Source organism: Aedes aegypti, chromosome 1 (assembly GCF_002204515.2).
Source record: "Aedes aegypti strain LVP_AGWG chromosome 1, AaegL5.0 Primary Assembly, whole genome shotgun sequence".
In the NCBI taxonomy this organism is placed as follows: domain Eukaryota; kingdom Metazoa; phylum Arthropoda; class Insecta; order Diptera; family Culicidae; genus Aedes; species Aedes aegypti.
The window spans coordinates 178,644,037-178,666,677 of NC_035107.1; the positions used below are offsets into that span (position 1 = coordinate 178,644,037).

Below are 22,641 nucleotides of genomic sequence, written 5' to 3' on the forward strand. Positions count from 1 at the left end.
AACTGCTGCAACCAAGTCGTTCCCTCGATTGTGGAATATTACACAGCCCGACGTACTCGAGGGCAATTGGTGTAATAAATGCGACCGATGTAATTTTTTCGATGTAATGTATTCCACGTACACAATACGATGTAATTGATGCGATGTAATATGAAAGCTATGTAATCAGAACGATTTTAACAATAAAACGATTGCAAATTCCGTTCAATGGTTGATCAAATTGCCTTTTTATCCTTTTTTATATCAAAATCATTTATGGTGTGAAACGCGTTTTACTCGCAGACAAGATATTCCTATTATTACTATTTTGCATATTCAAAAATGGATAAAAAGCAATTTAAACAGCCATTGTACAGAATTTGATAATAAAAATAACGAATGTTTAAACAAACAGTCATAAATTTTATTTTATTTTATTATAAATCCTTTTTTATATTTATTTTATTTTTTAATTATATGTAGTCCTTCGTAATGGCACCCAGAGAGATGAATTCTAGAAGACGCTCGATCTTGTGTGTTGACTTCCAGAGTAGACTGTGAACCATTTTGAGCAGTTCGTACAAGTCTGTTGAACCTATACCAAAATAAAATAAAATGAAATATTAGAGAAATGTACTGTTTGATAATTTTTAAATGTAAAATGTGATATTTAATAAATAAACACCTTGGAATCCTAGTTCAATCTTGTACCAAAATTTCAAAGGTATAAATCTACGAACAATCTTTTAGGACATCGGTACTTTGTGTACTAGCCGAAAGCTTAAAATTTGAAGATATATTAGCTGACTGTTTAATCAGTTTAATGCTTCTGAAAACAGAAAATAGTGGTACAAGTCAGCCATTATGACGGCTATCTTTGAATTTCGAGATGTTTTACCTTAAATATCTCGCAGGCTACAAATTTTTTGTCATGTTCGGTTATTCATTTTTCAAAACTATCATGTGACGAGAGAATATTGAATCAGATTGGTTCAGAGATCTTCCGAAACGTTTATGACTTAAGACAAGCATTTCAGACAAAAAAGTTCCCACGAATCGAGATAGGCGATTACTTTTCAGGTGCACACCTAGTCCTAATTACAGAAATTTCAGGAAGATTTTTTGCTCAAGCTGCAATTTATGAATTATGTGTATTGCGCGATTAGGGTGTTTTGTGTATTTTGGACAGAGCGTTATGCGTATATAATTTGGCCATCTCCATTTGATTTTGCCGTAAATGGCCAAATTATATACGCGTAACGGTCTGTCCAAATTAATTTGATCACCCTATTCATCGCGATGGTGATCTTGAAAACTTTTTAAAATGCTTGTAGATCGTCGCAGCTACTTCAAATCGTTTTGGTTTCTTCTGCATGATTATTCCTGATTGACCAAGCCAATGCGCAGAAGACACCAAAACTATTTGGAATACCTGCGACGATCTACAAGCGTTTTATGAATAAGATCGCCGACGTGAGAATTTTTCATGCCACTTATATTATAAACGATAATACATCAACTTTATTTGTAGTTATACTGGAATGCAAGCTTTATGTATACCGTTTATTTATATGCCTAAATTGCAGTTTAAGTAGCATGGTTACTTGAGATTTGGCTTAATTTAAGGGTTTTTAACATCTCTTCGCATTTAACTTTCTATACAAATTATTTTTGAAACTCTAGGATATCCTGTAGACATACAGCGATTTCGTGAGATTTACCTGATTATTATTATTTTTTTTATTCCTTTTTCCTTATACGTAATAGGCGTCTCTACGGATTTGGATTCCTCCCGAACTTCTGCTAGCTGGTTTTTCTGAATAGTTGGGTTCAATCCTGAAAAATAATAATTTTCTGGAGCAGTTTGTTCAAGATTCGTAACTGGATAAATTACAGGAGTTATTTCTAAAGAAATTTCTGAGAATAATTCAGATTTCTTTTGTTTTTTTCTCTAGAAAAAAGTTCTTGGGAAATATTAGGAAAAAAGATCGAAGAGAAGTCATTGCAACAGCAGAAGAAGAAATACATGGATTCCAAGGGAAACGATTAGAAGAGATTCTGAAAGCATTACACTGAACTGAATTTTATTGTAGAAACTACTGAATCCATGGTAAAATTAAGAACTGCACCAACGATTTTCAACCGACTACATTAATCTGTTAACTCTACCAAAACATAGTCAACATCACTACACAAGAAAATTAATTCTGTTTATTTAACCACAGTTGTAGTATTTATGACTAGAAACATTCTAGATTTTACGAGTTTGGCATTGTACTTTTGACCACACTGTGTTGTACGGTGGTTGTCACGGATCGAAATACAATGCTGTGTAGTCGAAGTTACTATGGACATAGTCACATTTACTGCACTGCTCAGTGATTTTCACCAGATTATAGTAAACTTAACAGATTTTTGTAGTCGGTTGAAAATCGTTGGTGCAGTTCTTAAATCTACCATGGATTCGGTAGATTATACAACAAAATTTGTTTGCGTGTACCGAACAAATTTCTTGGTACCGTAATCTGGAGTAACATTGATCAGGTTCTTTGAATAATTAAAAAAATCATTTGAAAATATAAATGTTGCTAATTTAATATTTTTAAAACAACTACTGGCACCTATCGCTTGTGCCCTCCCCTTGGTTATGCGACCTTGCCGTGATGGGAGGGCATAATCCATTAGCCCATATGATGGAAACCAAAGGCGTAACCTGTAGTGGTGGTATCACATTTTGGCATTTTTTGCTTAAAGCCGCGTCATAATCCATATGGCATAGACGCAATAATATCTCGGATGTCATCCAACGGACATTCTCCGTCATTGATAGAATTGGGTCCTAAAATTTTTAATAAAATCTAGTTTTTATTTAACAACCCCAAAGGGCATGTTACTTCAACTACTTTAGCATTTTTTTCCCGCTCAAATAACGGCTATATCATATTTAAACTTTAATTTGAAAATTGGGTCCATAAATGAACCTTGACACTTGAGATCATGTTTGACGTTCGCTTAGTCGACAAAAACACCACAGGGGTTTTAGTTTTAACACTGGGATTGTTCCTATCTGACATTTCGGAAGGGACACGGAAAACAAAATGCACCCAAAATTTGAGTTTATGCCAAGGGGTGTGACAAAATCTAAAAAAAATGTTTTTGGACTTAAACCAACGGAAAACATTAGAAAATTGAGTAAACATGTGTTTTTGGCCTAAACTTAAGCGTTTGGCACTAAAATCGGGACAGGTCTTTAGGACCCTATTGATGCCCATTTCAAATAATTAATCTATTCGAAGTGGACCTTAATACTATTGGTGACGATCAGTTTGCCTTTTGCTAACCAGGATGATCCGTAGCCACTCTTACTATTAGCTAGCGAGAAACATCGTTATTATGTACGACGTAGGGAATATTACTTTGAGGAAAATGACTAGTAGATTCACTGAGTAGAAATAAGTTGCGACAATCTTATTTTAATATGGTTTTTACATTGCCATAATAAGAAAAACCTCTTTTGTAACATTGGTATAAATAATCTAATTCCAGCTTCATTTTCGCAAAACTTACAAGTAGAAAGTAGGCTTTGTGAAGCATTGCATTTGCCACCGAAAAGTGAATCTTGTAGGAAACTGTAATATAAGCCTATAGTAACTTTAATCTTAAATATTCACTATAATAATGACTATGGAAAGTAAGACGCTGAGATCGATCATTAGGGTTCACTTGAGACATTGTTGAACAGACAAGGAAAGTGACTTTTTTCTTTAAGGATATGTGAACGTAATGACCAATACATACTTTTAACAACAAAAAATGAAATTAACTAGAACTACTACTAAACAGCCTATTTTTGTTAAGACGACAATTGACATTTAAGACTCTAATCTTACGTGAAAGACAGGATTAATCAGAATAGCACTTAAATGACAAATTCTCGATTACTTTTTCAAATCGACGTAAGTAATTTTCATACGGTTGTGAGAAAATTAATTAGGAAGAATCACAACCTTTCTTCAAAAACTGTTTTAAAATGAATCCCCTTTTTTAATTTTTTTACCGTGTGTATCGCTTAAATTTTGCATGCAATCAGCTCGCGTTAAAACACTAGATAGTTCCTATAATTTCCCACAAAAAATGTATGAATCCGGAAATTAAACGTTCTAAAAGTGGAAAATCGAGTTGGTTTACAGCGGAACGTGTAGAATTTCGTCCGCGAAACACGTAGGATTGATAAAGTAAGTTTGTTAACTTTTCTGACTTGAGTCTGTTTGAATAAGTCTTCGAGAATTATTCAAAACCATTTCGACTAGACAGTATTAGTAATGACACTAATACACTACTATTTCAAACACACACTTAAATTACATTACTGGGGTCGGTAAAATTTTACTGGGTTTAGGAACTACCGAAAAAGTCAGTAAAATGAAAACTGTCGCCACACGTAATTGAAAAGCAAATTTTGTCATGTTTTATTTTTTATCGATATGTGATATAAAAAGAAAGCTCTCTGCAAAATTTCAGAGAAAAATCTCTCTTTTTCGATTTCTGACATTTTATTTTAGTTTACTGACTTTTTCGGTATTTCCAAAACCCAGTTATTTTTACCGAACAGATTGAGTGTGCAAATTCTGATGAGGCTGCTGATTTTCACAATGCTTCCTTTTCTCAGAAGCAAGGAAATATGGGTATTTTTCAAAAACTACCACGTCACAATACTAATAAAAAACAATGTTCATGTGGGCACCATAGCCTAGTCCGTCTGAGTCTTGGTCCTGGTAGAGGGGAAACTTGGCAAAAGCCAGACCGAGGGTTCAGTCTTGACAAGTTAAGCTGTCAGGCAGCTTCAACTGAATACCATAAAAAAAAACTACTGGCACCCATCGCATGTGACTTTTTGTTTTTTTTTTTTTTTTTTTTTTAAGTTTTAAGCATTTTTTGAAAAGTGTTTAAAGCGCTTTTTTGGTTTAGCTGATATAGGGCAACATTGATTACCCAAGTGAACAATGTTCGGTAATGTTGAAAATGTCATTACTAAAATCATGGCCCCTGAAACCGAATATGAAGACCGAACTTTTACAAGTCATTTACTTTTTTAGATAAGGTACCACGGGGCAAGTGAGTAAATAGGGTAAATGAACATAATTTGTGTATTTTACTGAATATGTGAATTAACGTTTTAAACCCATGCCTAATCCTTTGGGGCAATTCTCGCGGAACATTACTAAAGGACCTATCTAACATTGAGAGCCTCTCTTTGTTTACTTTCTCTTTCATCAAAAACTGTGTCACATTAACCTCTTCTGTTGCGTTTTTTGTATGAAACGCTAGTCAAGGAAATTGACTTTCGATCTATAGTGAAAAACTTCCCAAAATCTTTAGTATTCCACTGTTATAATCGAAAAAGAACGAGAGAGAAGAGAATCTCTCATTTGTACATAGGTCCTTTAGTAATGTTCCGCGAGAATTCAGAACATTACGATAGGGAAGAGTTTCCTGAGATTTTTTAACCATTATTGCATAAAAGATTAAAATATTTTTAACTTGTTAACTATAAATCCGCAACAAGTTGGAGGAGTGCAGTCTTATTTCAATATTTTTAGTGGAAAAAAGTTGCGGACAATAATTTTCTGTACCATTTTCAAGTTTCAGTTTCAAACTGAAATAAAAACAATTTTAAAATTAATTCGACGTAGACCTAAAAATAACGAAATTAAAACATTGTCAATTTTCTAATCACGTGGGGCAAGTGAAAAGTTTTTCATTAGGGATTGAATTTTTGCTTGCTCTTTAGGTGAGAGAAAAGCACGTGCTAATAATTAAAGAAACACTTTATTCAAAGTAGTGAAAGCTATTAGAAATCATGAAACTTTTTTAAAAGAGTTTGTCAAACATTACGATATTAATGTGTCTACTTCGTACAGCCGATTGAAAGGAATACGTTGATTAAAAAGTTCAAATATAAAAGAAAACGCACGGAAATTCCGTGGAATTTCTATGTAAGGCTAGTAAAAACATAAAAATGGAGTATAGCTCTATCCACACGAAAAAGATTCTAAACACTTTATTGAAGGAATCCGTTCCTAAAACGGTTTCTCCCGAAATGTTATTCGACGACATTTCCGGCTTGCTTAGAAACAAATAACGAGCGGTGGAAATTCAACAGAGCCGTAGGCGAATTCCGGCACGTATTTTCTTAGAAGAAAAAGATTTTTTTTTGTTGAGTAGTGGAAGAAAATGTCTTCTCTTCGAAGAAATTGTTCGCCGCAATTCACCTACTGAAATGCAATTGCAATTGGGTCCTAAAATTTTTAATGAAATCTTGTTTTTATTCAATAACACGAAAGAGCATCTCACTGCAACTACTTTAGCAATTTTTCCCGCTCAAATAACGGCTATATCATGTTTAAACTGCAATTTAAAAATTGGGTCCTTAAATGGACCTTGACACTTAAGATCATGTTTGACGTTCGCTTAGTCGACAAAAACACCACAGGGGTTTTAGTTTTAACACTGGGGTTGTTCCTATCTGACATTTCGGAAGGGACACGGAAAACAAAATGCACCCAAAATTTGAGTTTAAGCCAAGGGGTGTGACAAAATCTAAAAAAAATGTTTTTTGGACTCAAACCAACGGAAAACATTAGAAAATTGAGTAAACATGTGTTATTGGCCTAAACTTAAGCGTTTGGCACTAAAATTGGGACAGGGCTTTAGGACCCTATTCCATGATATAAGAACTAACATTGAAAATATTATAGTTATAATTAGAGTGCCTGTAAATAAGAGTGACGTCATGTTCCAGTTTTGACAGGTCTCCTGCTCGATTGGAACGCGGATTTGTATGGAAATGACAGTTCGCCGCTGTTCCAATTTTGACATTGACGCCACTCTTATCTAGATCCACTCTGGTTATAATGTTGTCGAATCAATTGAACAAGCATAACTGAACATAAGAAAATTTAAATGACTATAATACAATTTTTTTTGTTAACAAGTCACTTATGTTATTGTTCATTAGGACTGCTTAACAAATGTTAAAGATAATAGAAATCGTAAATATAACTGTTAGTTTATCAATTTATTATTCAAAACTTATGGGGCATGTGAAAAGTAGGTATCCATTTAAAAACTTTTTCTGTTTTTTTTTTAATTTTACATAAAACTCAATTTTAGCATACCGCTTATATTTAGTGGGAGTCAAATTAAAAAATATACACGACCTCATTTATTTCAACTTAATGTCTTTAGAATTTGAAGAGTCTCAACTATAGGATTTTCATTACCCACTTGTTCCACGGTACCTTATTTGAAAATTAAAAACCAAATGTAGGCAATTTGCCAGAGCAATAGGGTCCTAAAGCCCTGTCCCAATTTTAGTGCCAAACGCTTAAGTTTAGGCCAAAAACATATGTTCACTCAATTTTCTAATGTTTTCCGTTGGTTTAAGCCCAAAAAACATTTTTTTAGATTTTGTCACATCCTTTGGCTTAAACTCAAATGTTGGGTGTATTTTGTTTTCCGTGTCCCTTACGAAATGTCAGATAGGAACAACCCCAGTATGGTCGAACTAAAACCCCTGTGGTGTTTTTGTCGACTAAGCGAACGTCAAACATGATCAAAAGTGTCAAGGTTCATTTATGAACCAACTTTTTAAATTAAAGTTTAAACATGTTATAGCCATTATTTGAGCGGGAAAAATTGCTAAAGTAGTTACAATAACATGCTTTTTCGTGTTATTAAATAAAAACAAGATTTCATTAAAAATTTTAGGACCCAATTTGGGATTCTTTATAGTAATTCGCTCTTTTTGCTAAATTGAACATAATTTGAAAAAATGACAACTAAATCGTTTTCGTTGATATTATTTTTAGTAATAACAACAATTTCTTTACGTATTTCATTTGCAGCATTCATGTGAGGCATGAATCTTCGGTAATGTAATCCATAGTCATGGAAATCGTTGTTTTGAAAAGTTCATAAATTTGCGCATAAAAACAAAACTTAATTTTATCAAAAACCTCAATTCCCATAAGTTAATCAATTTAAGAACGAGAACCACCATTCATGCATTGTAAATGTGCCATCGAAAAATGTTGATTCGCACTTTTACGAGGGGGGTAAATAAATGTCAACCCGTTTTACAATAATAAAAATTTCATCAAGGTAAAAGTAAATCAGAATCGATTAATGAATCTTTGGCGAAAATTATAGAAGATTTCGGAAAAACTTCTGGTTATTTTTGAAAAATCTCGGGTGAAATTTTTGAAAGATTTCTTGAAATGAAACACAATATTCGTCAGTCGAAATTAAAAAATATGAGTAAAATTCTAACGGAACAGGGACATTACTTGAAAGTATTACAGGAAAGTAATGGGGCTATCTAAATAATTTTCGAAACTTTAAAAGAAAAGAAACTCTCCTGAAAATTCTTGTAGAAACTAATGGAGGAATTCTTAAATAACTCCCGCAGGAATTTCTGGAGAACCTTCTGGATGAATTTGTGAAAACTCATAGAACAATTTTTAAAGTAATTTCTTTGGAGAAATACATGACGAAATTCCTGATAATACTTGAAGGATTTATTGAAGCAATATTAGAAGAAAATACTGGCGGGAATTCTAAAGGAACTTCCTGGGGAAACTCCTGGTAGAATTCCTGTGATGAATTCCGGAAGAAGTCCTGGATGAATTTCAGGAGAAAATTCTGTAGGAATTTCCAGAGTTATTTTATTTTAGGAATTTCTGTATTTCTGAAGGATCTTCTGATGAAATTCCTGTAGCAATTTAAGAACTCCAAGTGGAATTCCTGTAACAATTAGTTAATGAAATACTGGTGGAATTCCTGACAGAATTCCCGGAGCAATTCCAGGGGGAGCTTTAAGAGGAATACCTGTCTTATTTTATGAAAGAATTCCATTTGGAATTCCTAATGGAATTCCTTGACTTCCTGTAGAGTTTATGAGAGAACTCCTCATGGAATTGTTGAAGAGCAGGTTATCACACATCCTGCAGTGGAGATATCTTCGTGTAAGAATTATAGAGGTAACGCTTAGCGAGTAAGATTGTAAATATGTATAGTACCCAGATGTGGAAGACAAGGTGCTGCTGACATGGCAGCAATATCAGTCAGTAGTAGTCTGTAGTTGGAACGGATAGCCTTGTTGTTTTTTTTTCAACAGGAATCACTGTTGCAAATAATTAAAGAACTCCTTGTGGAATTTCTGAAGGAAATCCTGATGAAATTTTTGAAAATATCTTGAAAGATCCGCTGGAGGAATTCTTGGAGGAACTCCTAGTGAAATTCCTACATGAAATGCCGACAAAACTTATGGGAAGAATTTCGGAAGGAACTCTTGTAAAAATTCCGCTGGGAACACCTGAAGGAACTCCTGGAGAGACTCCTGAAGAAATTACTGGAAGAACTTGGGCAGAAATTTCTAGAGGATCTTTTGGATGAATTTATAGAAACTTCTGGGGTAACCCAGAATTCTAAACAACTCTTTGGAAAAATTCTAGAACGAATTTCTGGAAGAATTTCTGTAGGAAAACCTTAAGAAACTACGGAAGCAATTCCTGGATAAACTTATGGTGGAGTTGCAGAAGAAACTCTGGAAATTCTAGTGGAAACTCTTGTGGAATTCTTGGGAGAGAACCGTTATTATTTCTTGGGAAACTCCTTGTGGAATTCTAGGGAGATACCACGATTAATTCATGGAAAAACTCCTGATAGAATTCCTCTAGTAACTTTTCGAAGAATTTGTGAAAAAGTGCCAGGAGCAATTCCTACAGGAACTCCTGAAGGATGTCCTGGATGGATTTCTGGGGAACTCCTGGGGGAATTTCTAAAGTATTTTTTGAGTAATTCCTGTATTACTGAAGGGGGAATTTATGAAGCAATTTATAAAAGAACTCCTGGTGGAATTTCTGACAGAAGTCCTGTGACAATTTATAAAAGAACTATTGGTGGAATTTTTGAATCCAATCCTGGTGACACTCCTGGAGGAATTCTTGAAAGATTTTCTTAGGGAATTCTTGAAAAAACACCTAGTGAAATTCCTGGATAAAATCCTGGGGAACTACTGAAAGAATTCCTAAAGAAATTCCAATTGCACTCTTGGAGGAACTCCTGAAGAAATTTCTGGACGTATCCTGGATGAATTTCTGGGGAACTTCTGTAGAATTTTCTAGAACTATTTATTTAGAAATTTCTGAAGGAACTACTGATCGTATTCCTGAAGAAACTGCTGATGGAAATCCTGTATTAATTCATGAAAGAACTTTAGGTGATATTTTTGAAGGAATTTCTGGTTGAATACCTGTGGAAACATCTTGTGGAATTTCTGGGAAAAAACCGAGATTATTTCCTGGAAAAACTGCTGGAGGAACTCCTGATAGAATTCCCCGTACAACTAATTAAATAATGTATGAAAAAGTTCCTGGAGCAATTGCTAAAGGAACCCTTATATGAATTTCTGGAGGAAATCCTTTTTTGTATGGTATTCAGTTGGAGCTGCCTGACAGCTTGTCAAGGCTGAACCCTCGGTCTGGCTTTTGCCAAGTTCCCCCTCTACCAGGACCAATACTCAGACGGACTAGGCAATGGCGCCCACATGAACACTGCTTTTTTTATTAGTATTGTGACGTGGTAGTTTTTGAAAAGTACCCATATTTCCTTGCTTCTGAGAAAAGGAAGCATTGTGAAAATCAGCAGCTCCATCTGAATTTGTTTGAAATAGTAGTGTAGTAGTGTCATTACTAATACTGTCTAGTCGAAATGTTTTTGAATAATTTGTCATTCAAGTGCTATTCTGATTACTCCTGTCTTTCACGTAAGATTAGAGTCTTAAACGTCAATTGTCGTCAAGTCTTAACAAAATTAGGCTGTTTAGTAGTAGTTCTAGTAAATTTCATTTTTGTTGTTAAAAGTATTTATTGGTCATTACGTTCATATATCCTTGAAGAAAAAAGTCACTTTCCTTGTCTGTTCAATTTCTCGAAACTAGCAAGTGTACCATAATGATCGATCTCAGCATCTTACTTTCAATAGTCATTATTATAGTGAATATTTAAGAGTAAAGTTCGCTAAGCTTCTATTACAGTCTCCTACAAGATTCACTTTTCGGTGGCAAATGCAATGCTTGCTTCACAACGCCTACTTTCTACTTGTAAATTTTGCGAAAATGAAGCTGGAATTAGATTATTTATACCAATGTTACAAAAGAGGTATTTCTTATTATGGAAATGTAAAAACCATATTAAAATAAGATTGTCGCCACTTATTCTCAGTGAATCTACTAGTCATTTTCCTCAAAGTAATATTTTCTACGTCGTACATAATAACGATGTGTCTAGCTAGCTAATAGCAAGAGTGGCTACGGATCATTCTGGTTAGCAAAAGGCAAACTGATCGTCACCAATAGTATTAATGTACACTTCGAATAGATTAATTATTTGAAATGGGCATCAATTCTATCAATGACGCAGAATGTCCGTTGGATCACATCCGAGATATTATTGCGTTTATGCCATATGAATTATGACATGGCTTTAAGCAAAAAATGCCAAAATGTGATACCACCACTACAGGTTACTGTGGAAATCTAGAATACTACCAAAGATCACCCAGCGCTGCCACATACGCACGACCGGTAATCGAGCGCGTCTCCGATAGACTGACGAACATGCGGAGAACATCATCAGTGCCGCAAGTGCAGTCACTGTCTAGACTGGTCCATACCACACATCTCCCCTCTTCTCGGAAATAAAGACAATGCAACGAAACTTTGACCAAAATGGCATATTTTATCAGTAGAAAGCCTCTTAAGTAGTCTCTATTCAGTGTTCGATAAAGCTATAAATAAAAAAAAATTAACATACTATAGTTACATACAAGCCTCGAGCACTTCAACAGACCTGCAAAGTTAGTTGATTATATCTTCTCATTTACTTGTCAAGGTCCTAGTCACAAAGTATGTGTACTCTTGAATCGCCGACCACATACACCATTGTGTATATTGCTAGAGTCATTGAAGTCTTCCGTGCAACTGTGGCAACCTTTCATTCCTATTTAAAATTTAACCATTGGTCTATAACCATTTGGATTACTAATGTTGAGAACCAGCTCCATTTTCATTTCATCTAAATAATTTTTTTTAATGATTTTCCACGTTTTTACGTAGTTATGATTAACTAGCCAGAAGCCTTCCTTAAACAAAACTATCCCCTGGAACAGCCGTCCCATATATTTTAATGGACCATTTGAACGGTTTTCACAAATATAACTATGGGCAGATCTATATGCATGACTCTAGTCAGATATTGTTACTAAGAGAGCAACTTCAGTCGTCTATTATCAAGACATGAATTTATCTTGCTCAACGACTGAAATCATTCAATGCATGGTAATCCTGATCCGTATGCAACTCTCTTTTCCTAAACGTGGTCATCCCGAGCAACATGGTAATTCATCTTCTTCAAAAACAACCAAATTCATTCAACGCATGGTCATCCCGATCTACATGCTACTATCTTTTCGTATGCGTGGTCAACAACACGCGAATTCATCTTTCTCAAAGAGTGAAATCCTCCGACACATGGTCATCCCGAACCACATGCAACTCTTCTTCCGTATGCGTCGTCATCCCGAGCAACACGCGAATTCATCTTTTTCAAAGAATGAATTCCTCCAGCGCATGGTCATCCCGATTCACATGCAACTTTCTTTTCTTATGCGTGGCCATCCCGAACATCACGCAAATTCATCTTTCTCAAAGAGTGAAATCCTCCAACACATGGTCATCCCGAACCACATGCAACTTTTCTTCCGTATGCGTGGTCATCCCGAGCAACACGCCAATTCATCTTTTTCAAAGAATGAATAGGGTCCTAAAGACCTGTCCCGATTTTAGTGCCAAACGCTTAAGTTTAGGCCAAAAACACATGTTTACTCAATTTTCTAATGTTTTCCGTTGGTTTAAGTCCAAAAACATTTTTTTAGATTTTGTCACACCCCTTGGCATAAACTCAAATTTTGGGTGCATTTTGTTTTCCGTGTCCCTTCCGAAATGTCAGATAGGAACAATCCCAGTGTTAAAACTAAAACCCCTGTGGTGTTTTTGTCGACTAAGCGAACGTCAAACATGATCTCAAGTGTCAAGGTTCATTTATGGACCCAATTTTCAAATTAAAGTTTAAATATGATATAGCCGTTATTTGAGCGGGAAAAAAATGCTAAAGTAGTTGAAGTAACATGCCCTTTGGGGTTGTTAAATAAAAACTAGATTTTATTAAAAATTTTAGGACCCAATTCCTCCAGCACATGGTCATCCCGATCCACATGCAACTTTCTTTTCGTATGCGTGGTCATCCCGAACAACACGCTAATTCATCTTTCTCAAAGAGTGAAATCCTCCAACACATGGTCATCCCGAACCACATGCAACTTTTCTTCCGTATGCGTGGTCATCCCGAGCAACACGCCAATTCATCTTTTTCAAAGAATGAATTCCTCCAGCGCATGGTCATCCCGATCCACATGCTACTTTCTTTTCGTAAGCGTGGTCATCCCGAACAACACGCTAATTCATCTTTCTCAAAGAGTGAAATCCTTTAACACATGGTCATCCCGAACCACATGCAACTTTTCTTCCGTAAGCGTGGTCATCCTGAGCAACACACGAATTCATTTTCCTCAAACTAAATTCCTTCAACACATGGTCATCCCGATCCATATCCATCTCTCTTTTCGTAAGCGTGGTCATCCCGAGCAACACGCGCATTCATCTTCTTCAAAAAACTGAATTCATTCAACGCATGTAGTTTACAACTTTTACACTGATTGTCGAAAATCTTTGTTCATTCCGATTCATTCGCTTGATGATTCTTGATTGCTTTATTAATGCTTTTGCATTAGTTTTTCATATAATTGTGTTGAATTGGAAATTAAAAACTACTTCAATTGTTGCCTTAACGCGAAGCAGCTGCCTTATATGAGCAATGAACTATGATTACTTGAGTTGCTACCAACTTTAGCGACCGAATATCAAACCTTCCACGTTACACGTGGAAATTCTTGTAAATTTTTATATCCTTCTAGTTTCTCCGGCAAACTTTGTTCTGCCATCAAGTAGGCTGTTGAAAAAGTCATGAAACGTTAAAGCAGTTTCCCCTCCCTGTCCTTTTTTGCTGTGTTACAAAAATTACCAAAAAGTTACATAATAAAAAAATCGGTTTAAGTCTAATGTCTTTCTTCAAACATTACCGACAAATCAGTTTAGCGAAAAAAAAATCAAATTAGAAATCGTTCTAGAACTTGTATAAATTGATGTAACCAAGACAAAAAAAAACAAATGAACCATCACAAAACTATCATCAAAATGAACGATATTTTTAGGAAACGAAACTGTGGTCGACAAGTTATACCCATTTCGCCCCGTTAAACTGAGTGTTTTCCCATGCAAACTTTTTATAAATATCTCATATGCAAGAACTGTATCGAAGAACAAACGAATAGCAAAGCCTATTTTCCCTACTGAATGGATCTGACAGACAGCTACCCAAACCTCCATCGAAGAATGCAAGGATTAAAATATAGAACTTTCCCCCAAAATTCTAAATTTTAGTCAACATTTTTTTTACCTTTTTTCCCTTATCCTGCAAACACAGCAATGTCAGAAACAGAGAGAGAGAGAGAAATGAAAGCGTCGAACTAGCAAAAAGTCAAATTTGGGTCATTTGCGGCTAATCCAAATTTAAGTTGTATCAATCCACTGAGGAGATTTCGAAAGCTATCGCTAGGTATAAATCGATGTTATGGATTAAGTGGATTAAGTGAGTAAAATCCATCACATTGGGTAGAAATAACGTTGAACTGGAATGTCTTTCTTCCCGCTCTTTTCAAACAAAAACTACCACTTGAAACTATCTGCTGTTTCGCCAAATTTGGGTAATCGCACGGAAGAGCCGAGTGGAATGAAAAATTTAGGTCGATTTTTGATTCCATGCAATCTGACAACCACTGCATGCAAAATACACTTACACACATTGCAAACATTTTAGAAGCCTCTCCGACTGCGTTCTCGCAAGGTCTGAAACACCAACACACAAACAGGAGCCATAACCACAATCAAAATAATTTCGCTCTTCACGCGAGCTATCAGTCACAACCCCACGTATTGCAGATGCAACAAATAATGAACGGCTGGGACACACACAACCAAACACTGTCATGTGTAAAAAGTTATAAATTAGGAAAAAATAGCAAGCAAATACCTTACATCATCGCGAATTCGGATCCTCCATAAAGTATCGTTTTATCCACTCACTCGAAAGAACACTACAAATCAATATTTTGTACTCCTGCTGGGTGATCATTAGTTTCTTTTATTAAAACAAAACCTGGCAGGAATCGCCAATGTGGAAATCTAGAATACTACCAAAGATCACCCAGCGCTGCCACATACGCACGACCGGTAATCGAGCGCGTCTCCGATAGACTGACGAACATGCGGAGAACATCATCAGTGCCGCAAGTGCAGTCACTGTCTAGACTGGTCCGAATACAGACTGGTCCATACCACACAGTTACGCCTTTGGTTTCCATCATATGGGCTAATGGCAAGGTCGCATAACCAAGGGGAGGGAATTTCTGGAGGAAATCCTGGATGAATTTCTGAAGGAACACTAGGTGAAATTTTTAAGAATTTCTGAACGAATTCCTGGTGAAATTCATAAAGCAATTTATGAAACAACTCCTGGAGGAATCTCTGTAGCAATTTATGAAAGAACTCCTGGAGGAATTCCTGAATGCAATCGTGGTAAAATTTCTGGATGAATTCTTGAAAGAAATACTTGGAATTCCTATATAAAATCCTTGAGTTCTCCTGGAAGAATTCCCAAAAGAATTTCCAATGGAGCTCCTGAAAGAAACAATCCTGGAGGAATTTGTTAAGAAACTAATGATCGAATTCCTATATTTCTGAAGGAATTCCTGAATTCTTGTAGGAATACATGAAAGAACTAATGGTGGGATTCCCAGGGATATTCCTGAAGGATTTCCTAAAGGTGACCATTTTGGCTGGCCGCTTGCAGAGCCGTGTGACTGGCATAGACTCCGTTAACATCGACTTTTACCACTTGGGAGGAATGCTGGGAGCTGGTAGAAAATGAAAGGACATTTTGTGAGGAAGATCCGGAGAGAAATTCTTTTACCTTAGCAACATCACTATTGGCTGCCTTCACCAATTCTTCAGTCGTATCATCAGACGCGTGTGGTTCAAATAACTTTTCCAAAAGTGCCGACAATCGTTCTCCATTTGTAGTAACAGCCGTTGATCCATCCGATGAAAATGCTTATAATTAGAAATTGAGACTTAGAAGATCTTCGACATGGCAAAAAAGCAAATCTTACCACTTGATACTCTCCAAATCACTGCAAATTTCGACAAAATCACCCACAGCAAATTGTTGCAGTGCAGCTCTGATTTTGTCGAAGCCGAAGGCCAGTCCTGAATTACATTGACCTTTTCGCGTCGGCCATTACCACCGTCCTGATTTTCCTACTGCCAATCGACTCCCCGGACAACACGTGCCCCAGGAAAAATCCCCCGCACTGCAATCTTTTTTAATTTGCGTTGCGGTTCCAACAGCGTTTTTTCGCCACCTGGTCTCAAAATTCGATGCAACCGATTCCTCAAATGATGCATATCTCCGTGATAGCAGATCGAGCACAGATCGTAATTGTTACACTCGGCACACTTCCAGGATATGACAATTATCGGCATCTGTCGTACATGGTTCTCTCGTGTTTAATTTCGGTCGGGGCACTATCTGGATTTGAAGATCAGATGCGTCCGCGCACCAATAGTTGCTAGCAGTGCCTTTGTTGTAAACGACGACCACCTCTTCTTGGGACTCGAAATTACGCACCGTTCTAACGAGGCCTTTACTGCCATCCTAAAACAAAACACACAGACAAGAAGATGGGAGAACCGATTAAAAAGTGTTTAAATAGGCAAGCCGGAAGCTGAGCGCCTAATGTAATAGTTATTTATGCAACAAGTTGCAAAATGATGATTTTTTCAGCACGAGTTGTACATTTATCCAACGAGGCTCGCCGAGTTGGATAAATACAACGAGTGCTGAAAAAATCGAGTTTTGCAACGAGTTGCATACAACATTTTTTGCTATTTCGAAAAATGCCGTTTCAACTGGATGAACTCTAAGCACAAACAAACATTTCAAGAGAACCCACATGGGCATACAGCCATGCGTAGTTTCAATTCAGTATTTTTCAATCACGTAGGCTGTGATACAGTAGTACCCATGAATGTCACAAATTTTCTCACTCCCATCGGTATCATGCGGAGCTATACTTCCTATTGGATGAATGAACAGGTAAGACATCGAGGACAGTAGCTGACTACAAACGCTGGACGATCCCATCCCACATCAAAATCGCCAACCTGTGTCGGTACCAGCTCGCACAACGGGCTTAGACTCTAGTGAAGTGGCTCGCCGTGTAAACCAAATGGACAGTCACTTCACTTGAGTCGAGAAATGTCACCTCGCTATAGGATACCGACAATTCTTACCTCACGTCGATTCTACGACCCGCGACCCCAAGAATCAGATACAATTGTGCTTATTCTGTGCGGCATGGCGAGGCGAGTTGGTGAAGTGTCGACTCGCATTAATTTGATTAGCATTAGTCGCCTCACGTCACCCGAGGTGAGAACGATTCATCTCGACTCACACGCAGCGCAGAATAAGCATGGCATGAAGAGACTGGGTTATTCGGTTGACGATTACCAAAAACAGTACTGAAAAGTGCTACTTTTCAGCACCGAAAAGAGTGCTGAAAAGTAGCACTTTTCAGCACTGTTTTTTCGGTAGGAAAAGTAGGCCTTTATGTTGATCAACTTCTCAATGAAAAGTTGATTGATTTGCAACGGAATTGCAAAAATATTATTTCGTGACACTCTTTATCACCCTTCTAGAGATCATTATTATTATTGATTGCTTGTTTGTAAACTACCTCAATGAGAAGATGAATGATATCCTTGGAATTCCTGGATAAAAACCTGATGAACTCCTGGAAGAATTCCTAAAGGAATTCCCAATGGAACTCCTGAAAGAAATTACTATTCAAATCCCTTTGTTTCAGAATGAATTCCTGAATTATTGTAGGAATTTATGAAAGAACTATTGGTGGGATTCCTTGGGATGTTCCTTAAAGATCTCCTAAAGGAACTCTTGTAGAAATTCCAGTGGGAACACCTGAACGAATTCCAGAAGGAACTCCTGGTGGAATTTCTGTACTCTTGAAAGAACTCCAGAAAAAAATCATGGAAAACATCTCTTAGTAGAATTTTATGGAGAACTCCTAGAGGAATTCGTGGCTGATTTCTTAAGGCACTTAAGGAAATTATCGAAGAAAATTTGAAGAAATCCTAGAGTAATTCCTGAAAAACAATCCTGCAGAGTTTCTGAGACACTCATGGAGGAAATCCTGAAGGAACTTCTGGAGAAGTTGTTGAAGAAACTCATGAAGAATTCGTAGAGAAACTTTAAGCAAAATTACCGGAGGAACTTTGGCAGCAATTTCTGGAGGAACTCCTGGATGTACTTCTAGAAACTCCTGGAAGAACTCCTAAAGGAAACCTTCCGAGAAATTCCGGAAGAATTTTTGACCTGGAACGAACAATGTTGAATGGCCATTAATAATTATTATTGGTTTGTTAAAATCATATTTAAACAGGTGTTTACTTACCATTGATTAAATTTATTCTAATAGCAGGAAACAGAGTTGGGAAAAGTTCTGAGATTCACACTACAGTAGGCAAGCGTAGCGAATCACAGTCACCGGAGCCAGTGAAACTCACGCGTATCGCTGCTGTAGGCAAAATACCTTGAAAATAGCAAAACACCCGTTGCTAAGAGCAACCCAAAACTACTGTAGACAAATGTTCTATTTCCCGTTGCATTTCCCGCATTTGCAGCCTTCAATGACACTCCTGAGTTAGAAAATTCATGTACCCTACATAGGCTACTTGATGAGATTCACAACTTTGAACTACTGTATTAGGAGAGCCACGTGATTTTCGCAAAAACTCAAGCCTACTACTATTACCATTCCCAGCACTGGCAGGAAATATCTGCATGCAAACTCGACAAAAATAAAATCTGATGCAAACGCGCACGGAATCTGACGCCATGACACTTCGTCAGACACCGACCGAAACAAAGTCTGGGCAGTGTTGCGGGACTTATTATTGCATTCGTAACGCATGCGAAATAGCATTGAATTTGTGTAATATTACTAAGGCATATCGGAATGACTTGGTTGCATTTGTTTCTGTGTAATATTCATATAGTTTAGATGTGAATATTACACAAAGTCAATGTGATGAAAAATGGTAATGATATTTTTGTGTAATTTCTAAGCGATGTAATATAACATCAAAAATATGCCATTTTGCACTTGAAATTAGCGGTTACATCGACTATTTGTTACATCGGCATGAATTACGTCGATGCAAATTACATTATTTTTTGCTGTGTACGAATGAATCAACGGATTTGAATGATTCTTTCTCCGTTTTATTCGTCAAGGGTTGCGACGTATTTGTGTGCATAAAAATCCAAGGATATTCACCGGGAAAATTGGAAAAACGAGAGTGAACGAAACTGTAATTTTGTATGGTACATAGCGTTTCTCAACAGTCTACTTGATGGCAAGGCGAAGTTTGCCGGGACAACTAGTGGGGAATAAATCAAGCGCCGCGCGGCGTTTACTATTAAAGGAATCTGATAATTTATTGACGGCGCTCGTTTTGATTGTTTTTTATTATCACTGCGACGGTAATATCGAAATTTTCCACCGCCGGATGTTGATTGAACCTTCCACTAGTTACGCAGTTTTCCACCGTACAAACCACCACGACCAACCAGTTTTCCGATTTCTTTATAGATCTTTGTCCAACGATGGCGATCGCCAACGATTCAAAACGAATCGGTATCGATCGCTATCGAAAATCACTGACTGGTTGACCGGGTGTTGTTAACGAAAATCGAGAGTTTTCAACATTGTTATACAAAATACAATAACGCGACAACTGGGTCCTAAAATGTTTAAGGGCCAGTTCACAAATTTCATAACGCTGAAGGGAGTGGATGGGTGTCTTTAAAATATTATAGATCATACAAAATTTAAAAAACTTTCATACAAAAAGCGTTACGAGGGGGTGGGTGGGTATCAAAAATGCCCATTTTTGGTGTTATGAAATTTGAGAATGAACCCTAATGAATTCTTGTTTTTATTTAATAATATGGAAGAGCATGTTCTTGCAACTACTTTAGCAATTTTTCCAGCTTAAATAACGGCTATAACATATTTAAACTTCAATTTTAACACTTCAGTCGTCGTGCTGTTGTATTTTGTACAACACTGCTGAAAAAACCTAAACTTAGCATTTGGCACTAAAATTGGGACAGGGCTTTAGGATCCTATATGCATACAGGCTAACTTGAAAGTACTCATCAATGGGTATTTTTGTACCAAAATCAGGCTATCGACATGCATGGAGACACCATCTTCTATGGTGACAGAGGGCTCGATTGGCTTGTCAGATAGATCGCGCCCGGGACATCCTGTCTACTGCAAATCGCTGCAGTTGATATAGGGCATGTCCATTGCCTGCGCAAAATCAATGGAAAAATAAAAAATAGGACATAAACGTAAAAGAAAAATAGCATATTTTGTTATAAACTGACACTTATATTGAGCTGTTCGGTAATCCAATCCGCATGGTTATTAAATTAATTAACTCATTACGCGTGGTAAAGATGGACAAATTATGGGTGAAAAAATCCACGTGCTCGGCTGGGAGCACGTGGATTTTTTCACCCATAATTTGTCCATCTTTACCACGCGTAATGAGTTAATTAATTTAATATTTTGTTATATTTCTATTTAATTAATACATTGTCTCAATCATAATTGGATCTTGGATCGAATAAAATCACTGAGAAAATGCACCGCATATTGCTTTCGAACAGGCATCCTGGAACGTTTTGAGCCGTACTCCAATCTAGTAGCAGTATTTCACACGGACATTGGTTCGTAATGCCGCTTTCGTTTTCTGTGGAAGATAAATGATGAAGATAATGATCCTTTAGCCCATTCAGACACTGCCACTGACACTTACCTCAATAGATATTTGTATATTGTTCTTCATAAACAGCTTTCGTATTTTTGCAGATTTTACACGTTATAAACATTATTTTCACAAACCAAAGCAACACGTACGAGAATGCAAGAGGAAAATGGCGGTGTTCTTCATGCGTATTATTTACCCATTGAATTGAAGCAAACAATATTGTCATAAAATGTCATAAAATGGATACTTAAACCCCATTTCAGAGACATATTTTGTTATATTTCTATTTAATTAATACATTGTCTCAATCATAATTGGATCTTGGATCGAATAAAATCACTGAGAAAATGCACCGCATATTGCTTTCGAACAGGCATCCTGGAACGTTTTGAGCCGTACTCCAATCTAGTAGCAGTATTTCACACGGACATTGGTTCGTAATGCCGCTTTCGTTTTCTGTGGAAGATAAATGATGAAGATAATGATCCTTTAGCCCATTCAGACACTGCCACTGACACTTACCTCAATAGATATTTGTATATTGTTCTTCATAAACAGCTTTCGTATTTTTGCAGATTTTACACGTTATAAACATTATTTTCACAAACCAAAGCAACACGTACACTCAGGCAAATCGACTATCGACAAACATAGGAACCCCTTATGAAAATTCGCCACAAGGAATCGGGTTGAAATTCATAAATTTGCCTTATGAAACCGAAATTTGAAAATAAAAATAGTTTTCGCGGCAACCTGGAATCAAACCATGGACCTTGCGATCGATAGGCTCGTGCGTACACCCCGCGCCTATCGACGCCTTGGTGTTGTGTGATGCTAAAACGATACATAAAGCGTTCGTATTGCGATAATCATTCCATCTTTCATAAGGCAAAATGTATGAATTTCGATAGTCCAGTTCGCTGCGTGTACGAGAATGCAAGAGGAAAATGGCGGTGTTCTTCATGCGTATTATTTACCCATTGAATTGAAGCAAACAATATTGTCATAAAATGTCATAAAATGGATACTTAAACCCCATTTCAGAGACATATGTCTCTGAAATGGGGTTTAAGTATCCATTTTATGACATTTGTAAAATACCCTTCTTTTGACAACTCCGTACTGTTAATAAAAATGGGTAAATGGAACTCATTTAAAGGGTACTATCAAGTTAGCGTGTACTGAAGTGTTTAAATGAGTACCGCATTATAGGCCTATTCACATGACGTCTCAAATCAGCTGATCGGGAAGCACTTTGACATTTCTTCTATGAAAATGACAGGCCCGTGTTAGCACCGGTCCTCCACCGATGTAAACAAATGCATAGACGGATCTGTCACATGAAAAGGCCTATCGCCATAATATAGATAATAAATAGCATATTGTGTTTTTTTATTTTGCCCCAGATTTTGGATAAGTAAACAAAAATTTAGGTAAAAAATTTCTCCGTGTGCATCGCTGCAAAATTTCCCTTTTTCACAACCCTGCGACTGACGCATCCGGAT

At 36.7% G+C, this 22,641-nt stretch overlaps 1 long non-coding RNA gene across 1 annotated transcript; it reads right to left on the minus strand.

The window, feature by feature from the left end:
* Positions 1-397: 397 nt before the first annotated feature.
* LOC110679526 lies at positions 398-18,786 on the minus strand. Its single transcript, XR_002502555.1, has 5 exons — positions 18,559-18,786; positions 16,387-16,931; positions 16,188-16,327; positions 1,701-1,815; positions 398-574 (listed from the first exon to the last, which is right to left on the minus strand). It is a non-coding gene; the product is annotated as an uncharacterized LOC110679526 (long non-coding RNA).
* Between the last annotated feature and the right edge of the window lie 3,855 nt (positions 18,787-22,641).